Consider the following 27194-nt stretch of genomic DNA (forward strand, 5'->3'; position numbering starts at 1 on the left):
TCAATTGAAGGACAGGCAGGGAGCAGCAGCAGCTAGGCCGAAATGAGGTAGTGGAGAGGGGCGGAAGTGGGAAGTACGGGAGCCAACTGGAACACAACAATACATTACAACAAACTGGATTAAAGAATGAACTGGGGTCATACAGAACAGTGTATCAAACAATAAGGTAAATGACAAGTTCAACTTGTTAACAATTTTCATTATTACAATGAGTGTCCAAGAAGAAGCGGGGATTGCATTTCAGGAATGCTCTTACATCTGTGCCACACATTAATACTCATTGCCACTGGATGTTTTCAGTCCCAAGGCGGTCCTTGAGCTGCGGGACCCCAGTAATTGGCACAGACATCAGTTGTGCAATTCCTCTTTCTGAGGGCGCTGAGGTACATGAAGCAAAGCAGTGGGTCGGAGTTCTGAGCTGGCTTAGAAAGGCACCACTGACATGGCTAACAGGACAAACTCCTCTGAGTATTTCTGGTCTTATGAATGTTACTGGGATTACATAGATCCATTTCAGTAGATGGAAGCAAATTGGAGGTTAATAAATGTAAGTATTGTGGAGAAGTAGGTACTAATCTAGCACAGAGAGAAATGTTGCATAGCTTATCTCAGTGACCTGGTTTTGTTTTATCTTGGGACAAGACTGACATTGCCACTGGTAAACATTCAGACTTTTAGTAAAGGGAAAAGTATGTTTTCCGCTAGCCAGGAACAATAATCTGCAAACATGTTCTTTCTCTTTCTTCCTTTGATTTAGTGTTGCTGAGCTAATAAAGTAATAATATCTATTAGTGTGCTAATGCTTTGCTGCTGTGGAAACTGACTCTGCTGGGCTTTGCATTTTATTTTCAAAGGATATGAAGTAGTATTCATCCAATTCACCTTGCAATAGCTTGTTCCATTTCACATCTGGCTTTGCACAGTGAAACAGCAAATGTCTTTTTATGGCTACTTAGAGTGGCAAATTATCTTGGTTTTTCTAATATAACTGCAGTGGTTAGGTGTTGCTAAAGTAAAATGGCAAGCTGCATCAGGCTGGATTAACCAAGGGTGGTGGATGGACTGACAAAGACCAAGGGAGAACAGGTAAGGTCAATTTATGCTGCAGGCAGTGCTTTCCCTTGATTTCTGTCAAGCCTCTGCTGAGGCTTACCTTCAGTTAATTACCAAAGCTCTGGGCTTTACTCATTGCGGTTTAGTTTACTGAAGATGGCTGCAACTTTTCAGATGTGGTTTCAGAGACTAAAATAGTTTTTTTCCCAAGGTTATTGCAGTGAAATTATTATATATTCCAGGAAAATGTGATGGTCTTCAGAACATCTTCATGTCTTTCTGTCTCTAACAGTGCAAACAACTGCCTTTCTGATGGTGAAAGTTGAATTAGCCTGTGTTAGGAGCTGCTTGTCCTTCTCTTGCTTGGACAGCAGTAGGAAAAAGGAGCAGAAACTGACCCTGCACCACCTCTAGAAAAGTTTTTTCTGTGTATTCAGATCAGCTGAGGGTTACTGCCTCTCACTTAGAGCACCACACCTTAAAGAAAAGTGGTGTGAGTATCCACCACCCTTCCCGCATAGAAAATCTTGTTCTTTAATGCTGTAGAGCAATATTTGGTGCTGCTGGGACCAGGCAAGTTATGAGCAGCTCCTCTGATTCTCTTAATTTTATAGTCAGGGCAGATTATTACCCCCAGGGTAAATTCCACCAGGGAAATCCTAAACTGCTTAGCTAAGCTAGATGTAAGTCTCTGGCTTGTGGCTGGCAAAGCAAAACCCAAAAATCAGGAATAAACCTTTCCCCTGTTTTCTCCTTAGTACCATTTTTCTACCATTTGGATCGCCTGGTGCATAACAGAGGTGATATTTGTGTTACAGCACTTCCCTCCCTGGCAATTGATAGGATATTTCTCTTTCTTCAGATGGCTGTTTTTTGAAATTCAGAAACTAGTTTCTGAGACAAGATGTTAACCCTCTGTTAAATTTAATTTAATTTGTTGCCAGTTCTGAGGAGGAAATTACTCCATATGTGCTTATGAATGATCTCATCAGACTTATTTTCCTTAAAAAGCAGGGTAAACTGATCTTGTATTGACTTTTTTGTCCCATTGGTTCTCCCCCCAAAGAAGAGAAGTCTGCCACCTTTCAGACATTTTATATTCCAAAGAGTTAAAAATATGCATTTTTCAATGTCAGCAGCCTAGGAGGAATAGAGGCTGCACCCTTTTGGTACTATTATTCTTCCTTCTCCAAAATACCAGTAGTGAGAACAGTGGATTGGCAAGTTCCAGTGAAAACACCAAGGGAAATGATTCCACAGCTGGTTAGGTTTTCTCCTCATTTGAGTAAAAGCCACCAGTCAAGCAATGAATGCAACCTTGCAGGTTTTCCTGACCTGGCATAATATTTACATTGTATACCTTGAGAAGCCACTGCTGGGATTATTGGCTTCATTGCTCTAGGGCCATCGCTGGGGCAGCCCAAGGGAACTGCACAGTTCGCTGTAAACCCAGGATGGGATTGCAGTTCCCTGCTTCAGTTGTGCCTGCTAAGGTTTTATATTTTCTTTCAATGTGAAGCAGAGATCTGAATCTTTGCACTTCTTTCATCTGTTGTGTGCTGGTCCCTGAAACTTTGTGAGACTGAATTTGTCTCATGAAAATGAATCTAAACCCAGATAAAAAGCCATGGTCTGGCTTTCTATTTGCAATGTTGAGCATGTCTCTCCATTTTGTATGAAAATAATGAAAAATCCTAATTTGTCCATGAACTAGCCATGTAGGCTATTTAAAAACATGCACACACACATGCACAAAAGGTGATGGTGAAATTTAGCAATAGGAAAGCTTTTTATAGATTGGTAAGATATAAAAATATGTTATTCAAGTTTTAAAAAATGCCTGTTGCAGAATTTAGACCCAGGAAATTTTGGTTCAAGGTCCACCTGAGCCCTGGAGCCAATTTCTTTAGCTTCTGTGAATTCCGTGAAATGTATTCAAACTGTTTTTAAAAGATAAAGCAAAAATAGCTCTATAGGGAATTCTATAAATCCAAACTCCTAATTTCTGTCCGAATGGCTTGGAATACGGCAAAACTTTGGGTTTTTCAAAATGTCCCTGGGCAAAGGAAGAATAAAAAAAACTGCCCCCTCCCATCTGATATTTCTCAGTAGCCCAGTCAAAACTCAGGTTTTTGATAAGGATACAGCTGGCCAGCTCTAGTTTTAGGTTTAAAAGGAGCTGGACTAATTCCCTTAATCTCTGTGTGGCTTTGATGCCAACACATACTGAACTTTTTCACAAAGAAACCATTTCAAAGGACCCGTTTCAAAGAACACAATGTTTTCTGTACTTTCAGAGGGAAGATTTATTTTATCTTGGTCAATATTTGTCTCTGGAGTCAGTGATCCTTCTTTTCCCACGTCATCTAAAGTGAGTCACCGGCTGTGAATCCAGGGCAGAGCACCCAAACTTCCCAAGGCCACCACCACCACCACAGTGATCCCAGGAAGGGGAATTTTTGAAACAGTGGCCAAATGTGCAGTGGGGGCTGGAGCAGATTCGTCCCCTCCCTCAGAGGCTCAGGCAATAATTGGCACAGTGCTGTAGCCTTGATGAAAGAACAGCTCCCTTTGCTCCCCCAGCCACCTCGCACTCCACTAAACCAAGAACACACTTTGGCACTGAGAATCCTTTTTCCTTCAGTAAAGCATTTGCTCCTGGCAAAACAGACAACATCTTGCACTATTTTATGTGGTTGCAGGGGCACTGCAGCTGAACAGGGCAAGGGGCACATTCTTTCCCACTGCACTGGTGTACTAGGAGTGTCACAGGGACTTGGCAACAAACTTCCTTTGCTCTTTCTCTTGGAATAAAATGCTTTCAAGGCTGGAATTCCCTTCCTGAGTGCCTCTCCTTAAAGATCCTGCAGGATTAGGCAGCAACCACTCAGGCTTCCTGCATTGTGGTTGTGTAAAAGGAACCATATTCAAATATCTGCACAGTTCTAGTCACCACTGTTGAGAATTGGTTAGAAAGCCATGGACACAACTGTGGATATGGCTCAGCTGAGGCCTTGTTGCAGGAGAGCAGCTCCTGCTAAGTAGTAGCTAGGCCTTGCTCTTAAGCAGATTTTGCTGAGCAGCAGTGTTTGCTTTTAAGAGACTTTTGCAAAGCAAGTGAGGTATAACCCTGGGACGGATACTATATAGCAATAAGTATAAGAGAAGTAGGAGCAGCGGAATAGCATGTATGCTTTTTGGCTAGAAATTCAGTAGGCGTGATTATCTCACACTTGCAATAACCAATAATAAGAGAAGGCGTACATAGTAAAAACCAATAAGATTGTACTAATATGAATAATGCTGATTTATGCTATGTTGGGCTATAAACTGTCTGATGCTCTCAATAAAGTTGGATTATGCTTTATCAATCACATTGATTGGCTGGCTGATCCCCTCACTATTCCTCCACGAGCGGCTCCTCACCCCCGCAACCACAACACTGTGGAGGCTTTTCCCAACACCTCCCTCATCCCTGTTAGCATCCACTGCATTCCCCAGAGCCTGGCTCGGCTCCTGAGGGCAGTGCAGGCCGGGCTGATGCAGTGCGCGGGAGAAAGCGGGACCGCCTCACGTTAAACACATAGAGCTTGCTGTTTTTCCTGCCACCGAGTCCTGTGGGTGGCCCGGCCATCACACGGGTGGGAGCGCAGGGTTGGGCAAGAGCTTGGCTGGGCAGAGACTGCACTCCGCGCTAATCCATGGGCATGAGAGCAGAGGCTAGGTTCGACCAAGCTCGGTGCCGCTCTATGTGTTTGGTGGAGCTAGGCCCGGTTTGATTTAACTAGGTGCCTGTGATGAATAAATCCTTCAGAGAAAGTTTTACCCTGCCCCCACTCCTGCTCCTGTCTCTGCTCCCATCTTTGGTTCTGCCCTGTCCCTTGCTCTTGCTCCTGATCCCGATCCCGCTCCCACTCCTGTCCCTGATGCCGTCCTGCTGCCATCTCCGACCCCATTCCCGCTCCCACGGGTGCTGCCTGTGGCTTTGGCCCCACACTGGGATCCCGGGCAAGGCAGGTGGTTTCACAGGGATAAAAATTCCAGGGGACATCCCCCGGAGAAAACTCTACAGTGGTTAAAGTTGTACATTTTTATAAATGTTCCCGGTTGCCTGTAATGTTAATTGTTAATGTTAAGTTATTGGCCTCACCCTGTTTTCAGCCCCTAGTCATCTTACCCTATATCCCTTTCCCCTCTTGTCGGGTTAATGCCCTGACTGCTTCCCTAAAATGGTGTCTGTGACAGAGGAGGAGGAGTAATGTCAGTGGAGTACATGCAAATGAAAGACGCAGAGAATGCTGGGACACCATGCAGAGCTGAAACCCCTAAAATAAGGAGCCCAATAACATCTAAGACTGAAAACAGCGTTTCACAGTTGGGAAAAATATTAGAGAATGCAATGTCCCCACCTGGAGCTGCTCAGTCTGGTCACAGTGACCTCAATAGCACCCTACCATCATGACCTCTCCTTAAGATAACAAACTATTGCAGTCTTTCTAGGGACCCGTGAGGACAAAAGGCCCACATCTGCTTGTGAAGACAGAGCTGAACAACTTTGTCTCTTTTGTGTCATCCTTTGGGAGCAGCGGCGGTGTGTGCAGCCGTTCTGGCTCCCCACCCAGAGCTGATATTTAGTAAGGGTGTTATAAAGGAGCAGGTCTCCTCGTCCATTTATTTCAGTGCCATTTGCAATGTTCAGTTGAACTCGGCTATTATGGGCTGCGCTCAGTTGCATTCAGTTCTTTGGCAGAGCTGGGCTCGGATGAGCCAGGTGAGATTTGGCTCTTCAGGTAAATTCAGCTACTCTCGGCTACACATCTAGGTTTGGCTGAATTCAGTGCTGCTTGCTGCATTCATCGCTGCTTGGCTTGGTTTGGCTGAACTTGGCAGAGTTCAGTTGAACTCGGCACGGTTTGGCTGAACTTGGCTGAGCTCAGCTACAGTCGGCTCACAGATTTCCTGCTGTCAGGTATTCCCTAGGAATTCATAACAAAAAATGCAGGGCTTACAGGTTTGTAAATAAATATAATTTTTAACTCACTACAGAGTTGGTATTTTATGCCTTTCTCAATAAAACTATTTGAAAGAAAGCTTGTTGAAGTCAAAAAACATTATTAAATCCAACTCTGTTCTTTAAGGTGATCTTCAGTCAGAAACTTGACACAGAAGCATATAGAATTGTATTTAGTATTTTATTCTAATTTACCCTTCTCAAAAGGCCTCCAGTACTCCTGCAGATTGACATGGCTTAGGAAAGCAGCAAGAAGTCTTTGTTCAGTTCTCACAGAAAATATGCAGTCATTTTTGTTTTTTGCTATCTCAGCCTTTTGTACAAAGGATGCTAAAACCCAAAGGACAGAGTGATTTCAGTATTGCCTTGGGCCCTTTATTTAACACTGATAGAGTTCAAAAAGCCCAATTTTGATGGAACAGAAGAATCAAGAGAAAAGGCACAGGGAAAAAAAAAATATGTCACAACAGTGCAGGAGAGAGGGAGAGAGGCAGGGGCAGGGAGGACCCAGGACACACAAAACAGAGTCAGGGCCCAGCACCTGGGACTTATTGCAACTCTGGTTGTCAGTGCTGCTTATTTCTTCCTCTGTTCTTCCTGACTTCTCAGAAACTCAGGTGGCTGGCCTATCCTCCACCTAAGAACAATCTGAACATTAAGAATAGCTAGAATAGACAACGCTGTAGCTTAAATACTACTTTAAAATTAAGAGCTAGAGTGGACAGCCCAAAGGATTATGGGCTACCAGATCTGGTTTTGCAGTTCTGCAAGTAAAGATTTTCTCACCTGTAGAAACTCCTCCCAACATTGAGCAGCTTTGCCCAAACAAGGATTTGAGGACTCTGCCTCATTACAATGTACTATATCCTGTTTCACTGCATACAATACAGTAGAACTGGCTGAAACACTGGTAGGCATCTTCCATCTCTCCTAAAAACCAAATACAGAAAATGACAGTGCCACAGGACATCCAAAGATTGTGAGGCAATCTGATGGATGGCACTGGGTTTGTCTGCACCAGCGGGGTTCCTCTGAGTCCTATCGTGCTGCTCCAGAAGCACCTCGGGGTTCAGGTTCCCTTTGGCACAGGCCCAGACAGCTCCCCGTTCCCAGCAGCAGGCACCTTCCTGTATTTGTGTATGAAAGCATCAGTCTTCCCCAGACTAACGGCATAGGTGCCCTCTGGCACCAGAGACCCAAAATGTCTGCTGAGAAGGGATTCTCCACGCCCCTGTGCTGAGGAGGAAGAACTGCCATCCACGCCTGGGGCTGCTGCAGGGGCTGCAGGGTCACCTCCAGCACACCTGGTCAAACCTTCCGCGCGTCTGTGCAGCTCCTGGCTCAGCAGCAACACCTGAGTCCCTCCAACATGAGGCACTCTGGCAATCACAGGAAAAATAAAGGTTAGGTGTCAATCCTTCCTGGCATCCCTTTGCCTGTGCAGAACACAACACTGCTGACGCTTCAGATGCCACTTGTATTCAGTAAAACACCCGAGTGTGTCATGGCTCAACTCAGTGAACTGCATCTCCAAAAGGAATTTTAATCCCGCATCTTCTTGCTCGTTTTTAAATGGAAGAACAGGGCTCCATTCTGACTCCAAAACATTTTTGATGTTAGCGCTTCTTTCTATTGGGTTAACCCTAATTTTTTACCCCCCTCAGCATTCTTTCAAGGACTGAGGAGCACCATCAGGACTGGGGTTTTTGGAGATGGCAAAGGAACAGACTCCCAGTGCAGCAAGGGCTTCTCACATTAGTAGGGTAATTCTGAAACTGGCCCTTCCTTTGGGAACTTTAGAAGGTCTGCCCTTTCCCTGTTCCAATGATTCATGATAGCTTTCAAACTCAGGAAGCAGAGGAAAATTAACCATTGTTTGTAATTAATTTTTCTAGGTATATGGTCAAACATTATACTTGGCTTTGAAAGAGGAAAAAAAAAAATACTATCCTGACTCAGTTTACCAGAAGTAGTTGGACTGGTGGGGCTCTCATGATAATGCTCCCTTCCTCATCTCCACCTTCCCAAGGGAATATTTTACTTAGGATAGACCAACAGAACTAATAAGGCAAGAAGACAAGCACAGTAAGATTGTCACACCATTCTGTGGAGCCATGCCACCTTCTCCCCCACATTCCTGCATTGGGTGAGTGAGATCAGCACCCACTGAAGACCAGTCCTAGAGAAAGGGCTTGCTTTCAGGCAAGAAGTAGAGAGGAACATGGCTTGAACTGTGTGTTAGAAGCAGCCCACCTATTAGCTTGGTTCAACTGCCACAAAATGACCCCAGTGCGGTGAGCAGAAACCTGATCTCAGAGCAGCAAGGTGCCCAGCAGACCTGGGTTGCCTGCAGGCCAGTCTGTTAAGGGCTCAGTCTGATGGGATAGCACACACGTCCCTGGCCCCAAGCTATGCCCAGGGAAGCTTTGCCATGAAACTGGACAGGCACAGACCTCACTCAGCAGAGAGCATGGCCAGCACACTGCCCTTGTCACAGCCTACAGCACAGGTTGTGGACATAAAGGATATGCAGAACATCAATAAAAACTCATGGAAACTTAAAAAAAAGGATTACACCACATGGAAAAGAACTTTATTAAATCTGTCCCAGTCTGAGGTTCTCCTTAGACCCAAGATCACCTCAGAAGGACATACACTGTTTTAAATCCTGGTTTTTCTCGAAGCAGCAGAAGAGAGATTGCTGGAGACGGTTTTCAGAGGCTTCAAGGATTGTTTATTATTTCTTATCTCAGGAACTTTTTGCCTGGCTAACAGCGGTCTTCTCTGCCTGGCATCCAGGATGGAATCTGCCTGGTGAAGGCAGGGCTTATATAGTCTAGATTATGTGCTCCACGTTTACAACAATTTTCCAATACAATACAATCTTGTTTAATGGTCCAGCTCTGACCACATCCAATCTAAAAGTGCCAGCATGTCACCCAGCATGGATGACATGGAGAAGAAGGAGGAAGAAGTATCCACATCCCCAAATTCTCCATCTTGGCCACGTGTCCCTTAGCACAAACATTCTCAAAAGTCTATTTATCTATGTTCTAAGAATCTAATGTACACTTTACTAATTTTGGTGGCTTGTTTTGATTCCCTCTGTGTTGGTAATTTCCCCCAGGGGTTAGAATTCAACACCTGAGACACCAGGGTCTGACTCAGGGGTCTTTGAGACCCTCATCAGGTGGGTTTGGAGACCCCCAAGGAGGCCAGGGGTACGCCCTGGGCTCCCACAAAATCCACCTTAAGAGGAACCTTAAAGAACTTGAGGAATCTCGCCTGTAAGGAGGGCATGTAAACAAAGACATCAGTAGAGATTCTTGCACAAAAGCTGAATGAGGTGTTCAACAACTGTTATTTGCTAGGGATCACCTAGCACTCCATTCAGGAGTGACTCTCTGAAGCCTCATCCCTGAGCAGCAGATCAAACACAAGGTTTGCACCTTGAAAGTCCTTGAAACTGGCAAGATCACCAGCTAGGATTATGATTCTGTATTAAATTTGCATTCTATGAACAGCAAATTAAGATTCCTCCCTCTAGATCAAAGGATATAAATTGTCTTTAGAAACAAAAAATGTAAGTATTTTAGAAGTGTGACTTCCATGGCCAGACCTGACAGCTATCACTGCACCGCTGCCCTGACATCTTCACACCAGCTTCCAAATGCTGACTGACCCACAAAGCTCCACATTGTCAAAAGTTACAAGGTGATGTGTGGAGAAACCAGGCAAAGCCAGGAACTGAACAGCAGCTTGTGCACATGAGTGAATTTGCATCTCACTCCCTCCCTCCCTGGGACCATCCAGCAGCAGGCAATTAGTGACTATGCTAAATCTCTCAGCACTGTGTCAGCCAGGCTGCAAAGGTGGTGCAGTGAGATCCAGAGAGAACACAAGCACAAGAAGTTCCTGACAGAGAGGTTTTGTTGATGGCATTTGCTTTTTTTGAAAGCTCCTTAAGGTTCCAACCCTTTTCTCCTCCAACCTTCCACATGAGACAGAAGCCCACCCGCGCTCCTACCGAGCCAGCTGCTGCCCCTCTCAGCTGCTGGAGGAAGCACCGATTTTGCAGCTGTTTAGCAAGGACCCTGCAACAGAAGGACAGGCAGCCCCCAGAGCAGTACACACCATCATCTTCACTGTGCTCCCCAGCGAGCTCCATGGACTAGGAGAGTGAGGCGAGCGAGGTGCGGCGTGAGGAGGCGGCTGAGGCCACGCTGGGCTGCTTGCTGCCCGGGAGTGGGGCTTTACTGTCATGGAGCATTTATGGTCAGAGCAAGACAGAACTGTACTTATCCCAGTGTGCTGTCAATACCAGCATGCAGGCAGTGGTGGCATTTCAGCTGCCAACCCAACATCACAAAAATCTTCTTCTCAGGGACAGGTCACCAAGCCTGCAGCTGCCCACAGCTCAGCCTGGATTCCACCAATACATGCACTACTAGTGCCCCTTGGGACTAAGAGTGCTGCGACAGAGAGGGAGCAAGTCACAATTTGATCCTGCACAAGGACAGCTCTGCGCAGTCACCTGTGGGAGGACAGGGGCTTCCCCCATCTCCACAGCCTCCCTGCCAAAACTGCCTTAGCAGAAGAGGTGGAAAGTTCCCATGGCCTCTGACACACAACCACAGACTCGGACAAGTCTCGCTGAGCTCTGGGACACATTTAAGCAGAGCAGGGTAGAAAAGTCTCCAGAAGGACAAACTATCCACGAAAGACAACTCAGAGCCACCCCTGGAAGTGCCAGCAGGGCTTACCTGCCACAGAGCTGTTGGCAGACCAGGAGGGGATGGCTGTGCGGCGCTGGTAGAACAAGATATAAGCTGTCTGCTTGCACACTTCCCTTTCAGAAGGTTGTTGAACTTCAGTGTCATCAAGGCAGTACCACTGGCCATCAACAGAATTCTTGCAATATGCTAAGAAATAATGCATTACTGTAAGACTCCCTCACTCCTACTGCGCTCAGGTTTGCTGTATGATATTTCACATAATCTCATCTGCTATGATGGGCTCAGAGGATAATGTGAGGAACAGATTTATTCTTGCATCATCTTCCAGTCTGACTGGCAAGATGGAAGCCTGAGGCTGCCAGAACAAAATAAACAGCTTCAGGAAAACATTAAAACATTTTAAAACATTATCCCTCAGAACAGAACAGCATTTGGAGTGGCTCCATTCACTTCAATTTGTGGAGGAACTTAGGCGAGGGAAATATGCAACCAATCAGTGTGATTGATAAAGCATAGTTAGATTTATTGAAGACACCACCTACATTTATAATCCAAAATATAATGACTTAAGCATATTTGGCATAATTTCATTGGTTTTAGGTACATACACCTCTCCTACTATTGACTCCTGCAAGTGCGAGAAAACCACCCCTTCTACTTTTTTAGCTAAGTCTGTATACATGCTTTTTAGCAGCAAACCTACTGCATTTATCCTCTATATAGCAACAAACTAATCATCTCTTCCTTCTCTCACATCCTCTAGCTGCAGTAGTATCAATTTTATGAATAGGCTGCTATAGCGTGACCTTGCTAATACGTGCAGTTTAGCAGCTAGATTCTTGCACTGAACCCTCAGACAAGCCATTTTCATGGCCTGCTAATAAGGCCTCAGCTGAGTCATGTCCATTGCTTGCTAACCAAGCATCAACAATAGTTTCTGTAACTTGTGACATGCTCCTATCAATGACTCCCTTCCTGACTCCATACAGAAACAGAACCAGTTTCTTTGTGAAAGGCTCCATAGTACAGCAGGACACTTGCCTGTATAGTGTCCCACTTCAGTGGTGCCATGGTGGTTGCAGACAGCATGCGGGTCATAGCTGTAGTCCTCAGGATCTCTGCCGAGGCTGTAAGGCTTCCTTCAAGGTGACCAGTGGGAGGGCAGGCTCCAGCTGCTCTGGCTGCATTTCACAACGTGGGGGGTCATGTCCAAGCCACTCAAGGGAAATTTAACCATATTCTGAAGTTTCATCCTTTGGTCTCCCTCCAGTGCACAAAGCAGAGCATGAGCTGCAGAGGCCACCACGCCTGGGAAAAGCCCAGGTGAGGAACATCCAGGGCAGAATGGCTGCTTCTAAAGAGAGGAGTCTACTCTCATACCACAGCAGTCCTCCAGCAAAACTACAGGCATGCTTACCTGTCTAAAACTTTTGAGATCTATGATGAGAACATCAGGCAAGGTCCAGAGGCTCAGTGTGATGCTACCCTGCTGCAGCTGCTTGCAGAGGTGGCATTGCCATGCATCTTCTAGGGCAAGCTACAAGGAATAGGTAGGCGTGAGTATTGGTTTTCAAATTCCAAGGCAGCCAGCACCACACCACTGCTCCTCTGCGGCCCCAAGCCCAGAGCAGACACTGACCCCTGTGCCTCATTTCCCTCCAGCATTCATCAAGCTGACTGGAAATGCAGGGCTCACCAATGATGCTTTTCAAAGTGACAAGCAGGGGTGTGTGCCTCATTCAGGAGGCACTTCCTGCAAGGCAGAATTCAGCCAGAGCTGCTGTGCAGAGCACTTTTTTGCACCTCGTAAAGGCCAGTGCTTTGGAAGTGGAGAAGAAGGAAAAGGAAAAGCAAAAACCAAGGCAAAAAGCAGGCAGGCTTGGCAGCCTGGAAAGTATTCTCAAAGACAACCAGCAATAGGAAAAAATGCAGGGAAAAAAAAAGCAGAAAAAAATCAAAACAGAAATTAAAAAGGTTTACTTTGGATGCCCCCTCTAATGCCTCACTGCCCTCTGGGAACCCTCTTCCTCTCTAGTTCCAGCAGCACTGTTACACACTGAAGACTCTCCCTGTCCCCCAAGCCTCCCTCCACAGCCCAGCTTGGGAGCCCATTGTTCAGAGAACTCAGCGGCCACTGAGATTTAAGCTGCCAAACAACTCTTCCACCACCTCTGAAAGAACTAATAGAAGAGGCTCCCAAATTGTTACAGCTCACTTGGGTCTAAAGACTTCGTCCAGACGAGCCCTTTGTATAGCAAATTAGAGAGTGGATGGATTCCATGTGCCAGGGGCCAGGCCAGAGCCCTCTCCAGCCTGCCTGTGACACACCACTTCTTCTCTTCGGCCTCACACAATGAGCAGAGGCAGAGCAGGGGAGCAGTCATGTTCCTGCAGAACTGAGCTCAGTGGTCACTGTGCTGCTGTTTGTGGGGGTCCCACTCAGTGGGGGCTGCCTGAGCCCATCCCAGACCTGCTCAAGCTTGGGAGCACACAACTGCTCCAGGACACTTCCATGAAGCCACACTGTCCTTTATAATATTTATAATACTTATAATATTTGTAATATTAATAAAATTTTAATATTTCACAGAAGGGAAATTGCCAAAGGACTAAGTTCTTGTATCGATATCTGGGCAGCAAAGAACTCGGCAGAAAGATCTCCCACAACCTGCTACTCAGTACAGAGGAGCTCCCTTAGCAGCACAGATAAACAGTCTTGTGTTACAAATCTGTTCTCCTGTCACAAGAAATCTCTGTTAGCAGAAAAAAACTGCTCTGGAGTGAGGGAGTTCCTGCAGCATGTGAACAAGCCAGTAGACAGCGTGTATGTACCTGTTCCTCTCTGGTGTACAGTAGCAAACACTGAGATAAAGCACAGGTCTGAGGGTGATGATGAAGCTCTCTCTGCTGGTGGACGCATTCAGACTCTGGAATATATTCCACTACTGTATTCACAAACAAGCTGCATCCGGGAGACACCACATTTACCAGCACATCCCCTTGCTCCCCAGGCTGGCCTGCAGACAGGGGCTGGGCACAGCTGCAGTTTGAGCAGTCTCATGTTTGCTGAAGGATGCACAGCTCACACAAGCAAGCTGCCAGCAGCAATTGTGAGGTGAACACAGTTTAAGGTTGTTTACTTCATACTTACTAATCTTTCATTTCTTGGTCCCATTCTATCAGTAACTTCACGTGAGCAGCTCCCCTCTGTCCACATGATTGCAATGCCCTGCAGAAAGGAGAAGACACAAGTCAGACCATCTTTCAATCCAGAGTCTGCATTATCTTTACAAGCGTGTAATTTTTCTCCACAAACCTTTCATCCTTCCTCCACACTCACAGCTCAGGTTCGCAAAGGAGTAAAAGGAATTCACACACGTGGCAGAGCTGGTAAATACCTTCACCCTAAGGCATTTCACTGCAAGGCAGCAGCCACCTATTCCAGAACAGGCATTTACCAACATTTCAAAGAATAACAGACAAGAAAAAAAAATTAAAATAGTAGGAGTAATATTTGCATTCTGTTCTCCATTCCAGGGAGGATGGACTCCAGGTGGCATGACATAGAACTGAGGTATTCTCACACAGCTTCCTGAGGGTGCTCCCTCATTTCCCTGCTCTGCAGTCCATTCCACACATCCACACACACTGGGACTGCTCATTTCTGCATAGTTAACACTGAGTTCCCAGCTAACACACCTCTGTCTGGCCCTGGGAAGCACCCAGCACCGAGGGCCAGCTAACCTTTCCACTGTTGGGTGGCAGAGGAGTCGCTCCTCCTGAGGTAGCAAGTATACGAGGCTCACAACACTGACCACTCGCAAGCTGTACAGGAAAACCTGCAACAGAGATAACAGGGACGACCACCTCAGTGCCTTCAACCCCACCTGCCCACATGCAAACTGCTCTCAGCACTGCCTAACAAAGGCCTCACCCTAGAACATGTTTGACATGACAAAACAAATGTACAAGGTCTCAAATGGGCCTGTGCCAAGGAGCTGACAGATGGCTGACTTACAGCAATGGAACCTGTGCATCCAACAGCTCCTCTCTGGAGACCAGAGAGAACATCTGTCTCACCTGCAAGCAGGCTGCAGGCCGCAGGAAATACTGCATCTTCTCCAGTATTTCCTGCTGCCGAATATCCCAAGCAATTGTTTTTTCCAAGTGCAACATAAAGGGCAAGCCAAACCTATGGGAAGGAGAAGCATTTGAGGAGCAATTAAAAGATGATTTTGTTCAGGAATCAGAACCCCAAACTACCTGGAAAAACTCCATGTGAAGTTTTGTGAAGCTTCAGAGGCTGAGGCAGTTCTCAGGCTCCAGTTGACCCAAATACCTTTGCCATGGTTTCTCACGTCTCTCCCTCCATTTCACTCCAATTTAAAACTCACACCCATAACAGGGCCTGGTCAAACGATACAAAGCTGGTATATCCTCCCAACTGGGCTGCATTTGCTCCTTTACAGTAATGCAATACTTGAAGGTCAGCAAAATTACAAATATTTTGCTGCACCCATTAATGCTTTTTGATCTACATGTTCTTTAGCACCTGATGTGAGCTAGGGATGCAAGCTGCTCTCCTTCACCTGGAGCCTGTGCTACAGGAAATTAAAATCCAGCTCAGTTTAGGAAGGAGCCAGAAGAGTAGCTCCAAGCATACTGCTGCCAGTCACCTTTTACTCTGCTGTCCAGTGCACACTCTGTTACACACCAGCAAGACAATCTTGTCATTTGCTGCTACTTTAGGACAGGAGTGTTCCAGTTCTCCAGACTTCATTCCTTGAGAGTAAGCAATTGTTCGGGAGTGCTCAGTGCCACATTTCAAGTTATTCAGGTTATTGCTCACATGTATTCCTGAAAAACTAGGAGAAAGGAAACATTTCATTATCTCACTTGCCTTTAGTGCCCTCATGCCCCCCTCAAGAAGCCCTTGTTGGGCTACAGAGGAGCAGGTCAGTATGGATGAGGAGCATTTTCATCACTCATTTGCATCACAAAGGCTTCAAAGAGCAACTACCCTTCACAGTGACTGTTTCTTTAGAGAGGGACATCACATGCAACTGCTCCCCATCTGATTTTTCACAGCAGACTGTACAGGCACTCTCAGCTCTTACTGCCCACAAGAAAAAACTGAAGCGCCAAGAACCGAAGTTGTTACTTTCAATAATAAAATTTGCTTTGATTGCACTCATCTGCCCAGGACACCATGATTCCTTTTCACTGAGGGGAGATGCAGAGGCCAAGGAGTTGGAGCTTGGAAAGATAAAGTGTTCGTCCATTCCTGAGACTCTTTATTAATCACTAGCAATCTGATTTTAAATAACACAATTTCAGTGGCTTAACTCACCTCTCTGACTGGGGATGCCCTCAGGCCTGAAGGTCTCTGGGGTCTCAAGGGCAAAAATGCAGTCCCTCTTGTGGATGGTGTCCAGGTCATTGGTGTTGCAGAAGGAGCGATGGAACCCATCGTAGTACATCTGTGTCAGCACAATCTACAGGCAGCAAAGCCAAACCAGAACCCATCAAAATACTCTCTGTTTCAGCTGAGTGCTCCATCTCTCAGCTGGGATTTTCCTGCTAAGAGATGGCACTTCTCAAGACATTCTGTCATCAACCAGGAGCAAGGAACAAGGAAAAGGACAGCCATAAACAAGAAGCTGGGGTAAAAGCAGCATATGGAGAAGTTTTTGTGGAATTCAACAGCTTTCCTGAAGCTCTTCCTACAGAGGAAGTGGCTGTAGGTGCCCAGTGGTTGTCTCACTGCCAGCATGCATGTATCATCATGGGATCGGGCAGGTTTGCACACTACTGAAGGCTATCCCAACACCACAAGGATTCAAACAGCCAATGCACAGGGAAAAGCATGATCCAGATTTCGACCCCTTCCTTGCTTCCCTGTTCAACCGTGGCCAACAAATTTCTATTTCTCCATATCCAACAAGGGACAAAAGCCTGCACTGTCCCTCCCAGTGCAGAGAGGGCAGCCAGGTGAGCAGCCCAGGCCTTACCTGCTCGGTAGGGATCTCGGTTTCTGAGGAGACAGCCTCCCTGAGCCTGGCCACCGTCCCGGCCATGGGCACGGGCATGCCGATGCGCATGCAGTGCGAGTACTTGCCCTGTGTGAGAGTCCGTCCGAGCCTCTCGTCTGTTTCTGCCCAATGACCCTCGCCTGAGGCCTGCGCTGCCTAGGGATTGGGAGGAACGCCAAGTGACTCTTCCGCAGGTGACGCCTACCAGGACTGGTTTCTCATGACCACTAGTCACGGGGAGTTTACTCAACAAAGCTCCCACAGATGGAAGAACAATGAACTGGTCAGTATGGGCTGCCCCGCGTGTGTTCATGACGACAAAGATGGTCTGATGTGCCTTGAAGCGTCCTGTTTCCACCTGTTCCCCCGCGTAACGAGCTCCACATACAATAGTCCATAAATCTTCCCACCTTTTGGCCAGAAGCCACTCGCTTTGGGAAAGGACTATAAAAGTGACTTTCGCAAAGGAGACCCCTGAGATCTCCCCAGACGGCAATGGACATCTACCAGCTGACTCCACGAGGATTCGTCTGCCCATCTTGGTAGCTATAATCCCGACCCCCCTTTCTCTCTCTCTCTCTCTCTCTGTCCCACTATCGCATTTTGGTTGGCACTAAATAAAGTGCATTTCTGTAGAAGTAAACTGGTTTTGTCCCCTGTTGTGTCTTTTGCGCTCTAAGATCCATAAAAGAACCAGTCGCGACTCGCTCTTGAATTGGGCGGACCGTGACATTTTTTGGCGTAGTCGGCAATTGGATTCCCGATACTGAGGGAGTTGGGGTTTCTGTGCACTTTGTACCAGGGGAAGACCTGTGCCATTTCAGCCGCACCTAGCCTGTCAGTGCCATAAGGACTGAACAGTATTAGAAAGCAAGGGAGGTGGTATTGTGTTCTTCCTGCAATCTGCACACAGACCCAGGTGGATAATCAACTCCATTTCAGTTATCGGAGAATTTTTTTTTAAAGGATCTCAGCTGAGCAAAAGATGGGACTTGTGTTTTTTGTTGTTTGCTGCTTGGTGTAGTCGAGGAGACACCCATTGTGAAACTAAAGAGAACGTCCCAAGCGGTTTGGTCTCCTCAGCCACTTAGGGATGACAGGGGGCTGTCCCCAGCAGAAGTCCGGGTGACAAGTGTTTAGCTTCCTGAAGTGGTTTTTCCCCCTCACACGTTGTTTGCTGCTTGGTGTAGTCGAGGAGACACCCATTGTGTAACTAAAGAGAACCTCCCAAGTGGTTTGGTCTCCTCAGCCACTCAGGGATGACAGGGGGTTGTCCCCAGCAGAAGTCTGGGTGACAAGTGTTTACCTTCCTGAAGTGGTTTTTCCCCCTTGCACATAATCGTAACTCAGAGGTTACAGTTGTTGTATAATTATTGTATTTGACTACTTGGGATCGCGAAGAGACAAGTGGTTTTTGTAGTTAAGTTAGTACCTCCCAAGTAGTGTGTCTCTTCATCCGCTCCAGGGACAAGAAGGGATTCTCAGTTTCAGCTGTGCTTTTTGTGTAACTTTGAGTGTGTCTCCCTGAGAGTGATTTTAGTCCCTTCATAAAAATGTCTGAAAATGATAAAGCTGCATTTTACACTTTACTAGCTAAGTATAATGCCAGACCCTCCCAAGGTGGGGAAGACTGGGCACACAGTAATTGGTTTAATTTAGAAAATGTTATTGATAGGATGCATTCTTTGCAACATGAAACAAAATTCAAACTGAGCAAGAAAAATAAAACCACACTTTGCTCAGTTCTAGGTGCTTGTCTTTCAGCTGCTGTAGAATCTTGTTTTAAACGAGTAAGTGAGGAAAGTGCAGTGATAGACTCCTTGCAAAACTAGTGGAAGCTTTGCAAAAGCTATTACAGGAGAAAACAAATCAAATAGAAACTCTGCAAAACCAACTAGAGCAGGAAAGAAAACACAACTATTTGTTGCAACTATCACATGCCTCACAACATGCAGATACACCTAATGAAACAGAAGAAAAGGAAACATATCACATAAAGCAGATATACCCACAAAGAGAACTAGTACATGTACAAAATAGTTGGGCAAATTGCTGTTCCAAAATGCGACCTCTCGTTAAAACGGAATATAGATCCCTTAACGACGAGGATTTTGACCCCCACATAACTTCCAAAGAAATACCATACACTGCTACTGAATTGGCCAAATTAAAGAAAGAATACTCACATCTCCCACAAGAATCCGAGACTGAGTATGTTTTTAGAGTTTCACTCACTGGGGAAGATCAAATTAAATTAAGTGAACAAGAAGCCAGTGGGTACTGGGGGCCTGGAGTTTTCTTAACAACTGGAAACTCTCGTGTTCCACGGTCTCTAACACAGCGTGCAGCCTACTGTGCTGGGGGACTTAGCCCCCTAGAAAGAGGTGATCCTCTAGCCATAACTGGCACCCCAGACCAACTCCTAAAACACATTCACAAAGCTGCCTGCTTGCAAATTATACATGAAATAAAATTCACTGCTGGTCATAAATCACCTATGCAATCACCTGTAAATGTAAAACAATACCCTCTTCTCTCTGGTGCCAAAGTAGAGATCAAACTGGTTATACAGGACTTGCAAAACTCCCCTGTATGGCAAATCCAAAAACCCAAACCTGACACTGTAGCTGTGTACCAATACATACATGATGTATTGATCGGAGAAAAAGAAAAAGAAGAAGTGAGGGATGTACAACAGAAAACAATTTCACACCTAAAAAGCCTCGGTTTGAAGATTCCTTCAGAGAAAATTCAAAAACCTTCTCAGGAAGTGAAGTTTTGGAATACTGGGACTGCCCCCCCTGACAGAGTGGCCCAGAAATCCTCAGTAACAGAAGGAACTGTAAAAAATCTGGCAATAACAGAAACTGAGAACTTGGGCAACAGCAATGACAAACCTGCCTCAATAATTAAAGTAGCCTCTGCTTTCTCCCTCAAACAATCTTTGTTCACTAATTCTTTTTTCACTGATGCTTCTGCTGAGCAAATTATTGCTGGGGGACGGGGTGACTCTTGGGTAGCAGCGCTGATGGTTATTTGGGGTGTTTTCCAGCTTTAAGTGCAGAGTGCCTTTCTTGTTTGCAACTACACTGACTCTTATGCTGTGTTTAAAGGAGGTACAGAGTTGCTTCCTTCTTGGCAGCAAAATGACTGGGAAGTTAACAGAATTTCTGTCTGCATAGTTCCATCATTTTAACCTCCTGCTTCTTTGTGGCAGATTCTATTGTGTTTGCTTTTCACAGAATAACGCCATGGAAAGTGAAGATTAATTGCTGGATCCCTCATTGAACCTGTATACAGTTACAGCACAGGACCTTAGAGCTGTGTTTTATTTTGTGAAAATTTAAAATCAAAATTGAACTGTTGTACAATTTTTCCAAAAAAATTATGTGTGGGAAAAACAATACAGAATATAAAGGAGAACTTGATGTCAATGTTGTAACACCTACTACCCAACCACCGGTTATACTGAGCCTGAAAATTTTTGAAATTGAACCCTATGTAATTAAGAAAACTGGCCAACAGCAAATATTGTTTAATTCGGCATGGTCTTTTAAACAAGTCAAATTGCCAATGCAAAACAATGTCTCAGTAATTCAGCCAGCTTGTTCACCTTTTCTTGGTGTGGACAAACAACCTGGTTGCAAAACCAGGATGATTTTTCAAGAAACAAACAAGAAAAATAACCGGTGTTATGGGAACAGGATTGGGAATTTTAAATAGCATTGATTCAGAGGTATTAATGAACAAATTGGTTGCCACCACCAGAGACCTGACCAAATTGAAACAACCTCTGCAGTCCTCTTTAACAGCCCTGGGGATGCAACAGTGGTTATTATCAAACATTTTACCAAATTGGGAAAAGACAAATGTAAATGATCACAAATTGATAATTGATGCTCTTGGTACTGCTCAAAACAACATCTCCTTAGCCCTCAGCTGTATCCAGGCACAGCTTTGGATGCAAACAGTTGTTGCCTCAATTATAAGGGAAGGGGAAGAAGGCATCTTGCCTACTGAAATCCAGACAATAATTTGGGACAATGCTAATGATTTTGAAAGGAAGTTTCAGTCCTGGTGGAATTTGGTAAACTTTACCTACAACCCCAGCACAAACACAGCCACAGCCTTTGTGTTGACAATATGCAACGCTTCAGTGCATTTGATACACCCCATCATTGCATTAGGATTGAATCACGATGGAACTATTCTCTATCCTTTCGAGCATAGAGAATGGGCCCGTCAAATTGGTAAGAAATGGCAAACTATTAATCTGGAATCTTGTGTTGTTCGGGAGCAACTGGGTTTCATTTGTGAAAGCAATGCCATTGTGGCCCAAGACATCTGTTTAGACACAGAACAAAATATCTGTCATTTTGAAATACACCTTGATGAGACTCCTGCAACAGTGCTGGTGTACACAGGAAATGGATGTGTGTGTGTAAGAACTGCTTGCAACTCAGTGTTTGTAGAAAATGTAACAGTGAATCTAAAAAATCATTTAAATTTTTGTGTTTGTAATTTTACCACAATCATGGGCTGTGACTTTTCTTATACTGTTCCAGTTATGTCTCATCACCTTTTGCAATCCAATTTTACACTGATTCATCAGTTAGTGCCTGCTCCCATCGGGATGAACCTCACTTTGATTAAACAATCGTTGCTTCACCAGGACTTAATTGGGATCTTGGAAAAAATCAAGAAAAATGGGCAGAAGACCCTGGTGACAGTTCATCATGATGTGAGAGAAATACATCGGGTTTTAGAAAGGGTAAAAGGGGATGCTGAATTCAGGTGGTGGGATACTCTTTTTGGGTGGTCACCTACTGCTACCAGCGTCCTAAAAAAATTGTGTAATCCCATCATTGTGCTTTTGATTTTGGTTTCGATCAGTTTTGTTTTGTCAATCATTCTATACATCCTGAATTGGAGAATGGTAAAATGGTTGACACAATTGGCATCAACAACGGAAGCACATAATTTGATCACTACTCCATCTGCTAGAGATACCCCTAAAGTTATTGACACCAGACAAATTACATGAGCAGTGAAAGTCAGGCCTTTAACAGCAAACTGATTAAAATTGTTTGTTACTGGTTATGATTAGTATAATCAGTTTTAGTAATGTTAAGCTTCTGATTAAAATGGTTTTGGAAAATAATTGTTTTAATCATAAAACATATTATAATGGATAATGATTTGTTTTATTTTTAATTGTTTGAATGTTATTTTACTGATTAATTTTGATTCTAATTGTTAGAATTTTGTTTGAATGTTATTTTATTGATTAGTTTTGATTCTAATTGTTTGAATTTTAATTGTCTAAATTTTAATTGTTCTGATGTCATTTTATTGATTAATTTTGATTGTTTAAAAGTTATTTTAGCTAATATCATTGTGATTTTTTGAAAAATTATTTTAATCAATTTTGTTGTGATTATTTTTCACTATTATTTTCCTGTTTATTTTCCTTCCTTTTCCTTTTCCTTTTCCCTTTTCCCTCTTATCCCCGGTTTTTTGTTTTCCCTTTTCCTGTTCCCGGGATGTGCTACCAATGACGGGTCCTGAAGATGCTACGTCACAACATCATGCTGATGGAGTTTCTCAGCGACGCTCGTTGGTCACGGGGTGATGTGAGAGTCCGTCCGAGCCTCTCATCTGTTTCTGCCCAATGACCCTCGCCTGAGGCCTGCGCTGCCTAGGGATGGGAGGAACGCCAAGTGACTCTTCCACAGGTGATGCCTACCAGGACTGGTTTCTCATGACCACTAGTCACGGGGAGTTTACTCAACAAGCTCCCAAGATGGAAGAACAATGAACTGGTCAGTATGGGCTGCCCCGCGTGTGTTAATGTCAACAAAGATGGTCTGATGTGCCTTGAAGCGTCCTGTTTCCACCTGTTCCCCCGCGTAACGAGCTCCACATACAATAGTCCATAAATCTTCCCACCTTTTGGCCAGAAGCCACTCGCTTTGGGAAAGGACTATAAAAGTGACTTTCTCAAAGGAGACCCCCGAGATCTCCCCAGACGGCAACGGACATCTACCAGCTGACTCCACGAGGATTCGTCTGCCCGTCTTGGTAGCTATAATCCCGACCCCCCTTTCTCTCTCTCTCTCTCTCTCTGTCCACTATCGCATTTTGGTTGGCACTAAATAAAGTGCATTTCTGTAGAAGTAAACTGGTTTTGTCCCCTGTTGTGTCTTTTGCGCTCTAAGATCCATAAAAGAACCAGTCGTGACTCGCGCTTGAATTGGGCGGACCGTGACACCCTGGTACACCCCGGTCACGTACAGGGGCCTGTGGAAAGCAGGGGCACTGCTGGGCACTGCCTGCAGCAGCCTCAGCCCAGCCTGGGCACAGCAGGGCCCTCCTGCCTGCCCAGATCCACCTGGCACTGCAGGTGCCCTCAGCTGCAGCCAGACGAGTTGTTTGATTTACAGACTCCTTCCTTACTGCATGGTCTGGTCTTACCAGCTCCCACAAGCACAACATCTCAAAAAAGGCCCACAAAGTTAAAACCAAAACTGTCTATGAGAAGGCAATTAGTTTTCCAACAGGGATCCTGTAAGGAAGCTTGGGACTGTCAATGTAAGCACCTTGGAGTACTTGGAGAGCTGCTACTGCGAACAGGCTGTGCCTCAGTCCTCAATCCTGCAGCCAGCAGCACTACTGGGGAGACAGAAGGGAGGGGACATCTTCCCTGCACAGCCCACTCAGCCTCCATACACTGGTGAAGCAGGGATTTCAGAGCAAATGTGACAGAGCAATGTTTAATTTGCCCTATCATCACACTGTTCCATTGCTTCTGGATGTTTTCTGGATGCAAACACTAGGTGAAGGACTTTGTTTATACCACAGGTAGTTTTGCTGTGCATTTCTATCTTCACTTCAAACACTTTACCTGGACTTTTTTCCTCCCCTGAAGCTTTTTTCTTTATTTGCATCAGCCACCTCTCAAAAAAGCAAAACACTTTGCAGGGAAGATTTTAGCTTCAATTTTTTTAAAATCTGAGTGATGAGTGAGGCTGTTCTTAAAAAACAAAGTATGTTTCATCCTTTTCCCTTTTTTAATTTTAAAATGCTATAAATCAAGTGAAAAGCAAAATATTTTGGTTATATGAAGCAAAGACTTTTTCTGCCCAAATTAACTCTATAGGAAGGATAGGCCTTTCTGAAACAAGTGAAAGGCTCAATTTCCCATTTTATCAGCAAAGCAAAACATTAAATTCCCATATGTTCCTATCTACGTTCTTTAATGACTAATCAGAAATGTTGCTGATACTGTCCTCCTTCTGCAGCAGATGAAGCAGCAGGACATGCATGGGGAAGAGTCAAGGTTACACTGAGGACAGCTCCATACCAAGTGTGGGGCAGAGAGATCGGCAGTGAGATGCACAGGAAAGGGTCAGAAGTGTTGCTCTGATTCTGGCAATGAGAGCACATCTGGAAGGACCTGGAACAAACAGGAGAATGGGGCACAGTTACAGCTCACTTCACGGAGAATATATAAACCACCAAACCCCATATTCACCACCAGCATATCCAACAGGAAACCCTAGAAGGGTTTTGTGCCTTCAGAGAAAGGTGAAGTGACAGGGCAGAGACAGCCAGCACTGGGGTGCATACAGCTCTTCCACAGGAAAACTCGAGACAAGAGTCCATTCCCATTCTCCAAAACTCCATTCTCATTTAGAAGCAATCTGCACCTTACAATGGCATTGTCTCTTAGACCAGGCTTAAGGTTTCTCCTTCGCAAAGGAAAAGCTGACAAATACTGTGGAGAAAGCCCAGCAATTGTAACTCTTACAGTACAGGCACAAGTCATCGAGGAACACTAGTGATTCAGCTCCTCTTTTCCAATAGCTCTGAAATTAGAAAATTCTCTCCCCAGAAAGAAGGGAAACTTGAGGGAAAGCCCTGAAGGGAAGTAATAACTTCAGCTCAGAATTCCCAAGCCAGATGACAAGCACTCCGTGCACACTGGGGATCCCTAACTCCCAGGCACCTCTAGATCCTGCCATGGCCTCTTCCCTCTTGGTCAGGGTGAGCCCCATAGCACCAGGCTTCCCTGAGCCTTTGTTCATGAACCACTTTCAGGATGCAGAGGAACAGCTGTAGTGGTGCAGATTTACACAGAATATACCAAACCTGACACCAGTCCCAGTTGTATTGGGAGCTACTGTTAGTTTAGAATTATTCTGGGGTCACCCATACATTCAACAAATTTACAGAATACCATACCTGTACTGGGCTTGAAAGAGTTCCTGCACAAAAGTGCTACTGATGGGAAAGGCTGGGCCCTCAAGCAGCACATCATCCTCCAGAGGCGGCTAAAAGAGAGGAACAAACCCTTGAGGCACACGCAGGTGTGGTGGCTGCACCAAGCAGGTGGCTCCAGAATACCAGTCAAATTTTGCCTTCCTTAGCCAAAAGCACTTGAAGAATACCACAAGCATTTTTAAATCCCAAACACATTCTGCTCCAAGGGCTGGACCTCAGGAAGGAGAGGCAGCCAGGGCAGCATAGGGAAGGGCACGGCACTCACACCTGACAGGCTCTGGCAGCCCCAGTAACACCTCCTGGCTATTGCAGGGCCACTCAAAAACAAATGCTCCAGGGAGCACTTGCCAGGAAGCAGTGGAACAACTGGTTACACTCCTAGGGCAGAAACATTCATTATTTTAACCCAAGCTTTTGTTCCATCTGAACTACTGAAGTTCAGTGGGGAGAACTAACGGGGAGAGCTACTTTAAAAGGAAAGCTTGTGTGCAAAGCCAGCCTCCCACATTGTCTCCCAGCAGAATCCCTCAACCTGAGTGGGAGCATGCCACCAGAATTCACCAGGTTGTCCACATCCTGGGGGACTCTGTCGAGGACCCAGAGCAGAAAGCCCTGGGCATCATGCTGGGTGTAGCTGTGGTACTGCATCGTGTTCTTGGACACGACTTTCTGGGGAGGAGGAAGTGCAGCAACAGCTGATGCTGACCTGAGGACATCCCATCACCTGCCCCTGCCTCACAGTGCCAAAAGCATTCCTAAAGCAGCTTGAAAAGGGTTTCAAACAGCTACTTGGGAATCTCACACCAAACACAAGTTTGGTGCCCGGGTGATGGTGACAAACTGTATCATGTCAGGACCTGTGAGCCACAGCACCACTGGCCGAGCCCCGAGCCTCCCCCACATGGCCAGCACTGTGCCTCCAGGGCCGCCCCTGCCCGTCTTGCCCCTCCACGGGACGAGGCCCCGCTCACCTTTGAAGTCGCGGCTGTGTTGCGGGGAGTACTCGAATGTCCAGAGCGCCCACACTAGCCACGCTAGCTGTTCCATGACCTCACTGGGCACGGGTGACAGCCCATCAGCAGCGGGTGTCCCGCCGTGGAACTGCTCCAGTGCCAGGAAGTCGGCGAACAGCTCGGTGTTGCTGAGGCACTGCAGGATGGCGTTCATGAAGCAGGTATTGCCGTGGTTCTGCAGCCCCACCATGCCGGACACGGGCTCGGAGCCGCCGCCGGGGGCTCAGGGCTGGGCAGCAGGGCCGGTGGGAACCTGCTAGCAATGCCACGTGGCGGAACCAGAGGGGGAAGGTCAGGCGGGGCTTGGGCTCACTGCTGTAATGAGAGAGTGTGAAGAGAGCCTTCTGCACATGCTTCATAAAGCTGCCGAGTGACCGCCCAGACGGCGCTGGGGCTGGGGTGGCGGCCGGGGCCGAGCTCGCGCTGCAGTCCATTGCCCGTCCATGGAAAAAGGGCTGGCCAAGGGAATGCTTATCCTAGGCCCTGCTGTTCGCCATGAGGCTGCTCACCTGCGACATGGTAACGTGGCGGAGGGCGCCTTCCCGCCTGGCGCATGCCGGGCTTGGAGCTCTGCCCCGGGCTGGCAGGTCAGGGTGGTGGTTGAGTTACTCAGGAGGATCTCCACGTGCTGCCATCCAAATCCCACCTTCCTGACAGTTCCGTTCATCTGCAGCCTTCCCACCGTTCGGGAGCATTCCTGACACCTCATTCTTTTTTTTCCCCTGCACCTCTTTTCCCCTCCCTAGCTAAAAAAATATTTTAAAAGTGCCTCTGTACATCCCCGTGGGAGCAGCACAGGAGCTGCGGGGCTGCCCCACAGGTGGGGACACTGCTGCCCCTCAGGGGGACCCGGAGGGGAACACAGCTCTATCCCCAGCACAGCCCCCAGTGTCACCAGTGAGCTGCTGACCTGTGTCTAAGCCCAGCCCTTCCTTCACCAGTCTTCCTCCAAAGGCTGACTGTTTTATTTTATATTATTTTATTTTTGTGTATTTTTTATTTTATTTTTGTGCATGTTTTGTTTTATTTTATTTTGGTGTATTTTTGTTTTGCTTTGCTTTGCTGC

The 27194-nt window shown here is 46.0% G+C and overlaps 1 pseudogene across 1 annotated transcript; it reads right to left on the bottom strand.

The window, feature by feature from the left end:
• LOC306815618 (ubiquitin carboxyl-terminal hydrolase 31-like) lies at positions 1-26318 on the bottom strand (annotated as a pseudogene). The gene is made up of 17 exons: positions 25920-26318; positions 25677-25784; positions 25077-25165; positions 24196-24288; positions 23105-23132; positions 16812-16919; positions 16151-16295; positions 15477-15657; positions 14881-14992; positions 14545-14639; positions 13952-14029; positions 13633-13762; positions 12218-12337; positions 11842-12064; positions 10803-10986; positions 10199-10320; positions 1-86 (listed from the first exon to the last, which is right to left on the bottom strand). The product of its transcript is annotated as a ubiquitin carboxyl-terminal hydrolase 31-like (transcript).
• Positions 26319-27194: the final 876 nt, after the last annotated feature.

The sequence above is a fragment of the Erithacus rubecula genome, assembly GCF_903797595.1.
Source record: "Erithacus rubecula genome assembly, contig: scaffold_173_arrow_ctg1, whole genome shotgun sequence".
NCBI lineage: Eukaryota > Metazoa > Chordata > Aves > Passeriformes > Muscicapidae > Erithacus > Erithacus rubecula.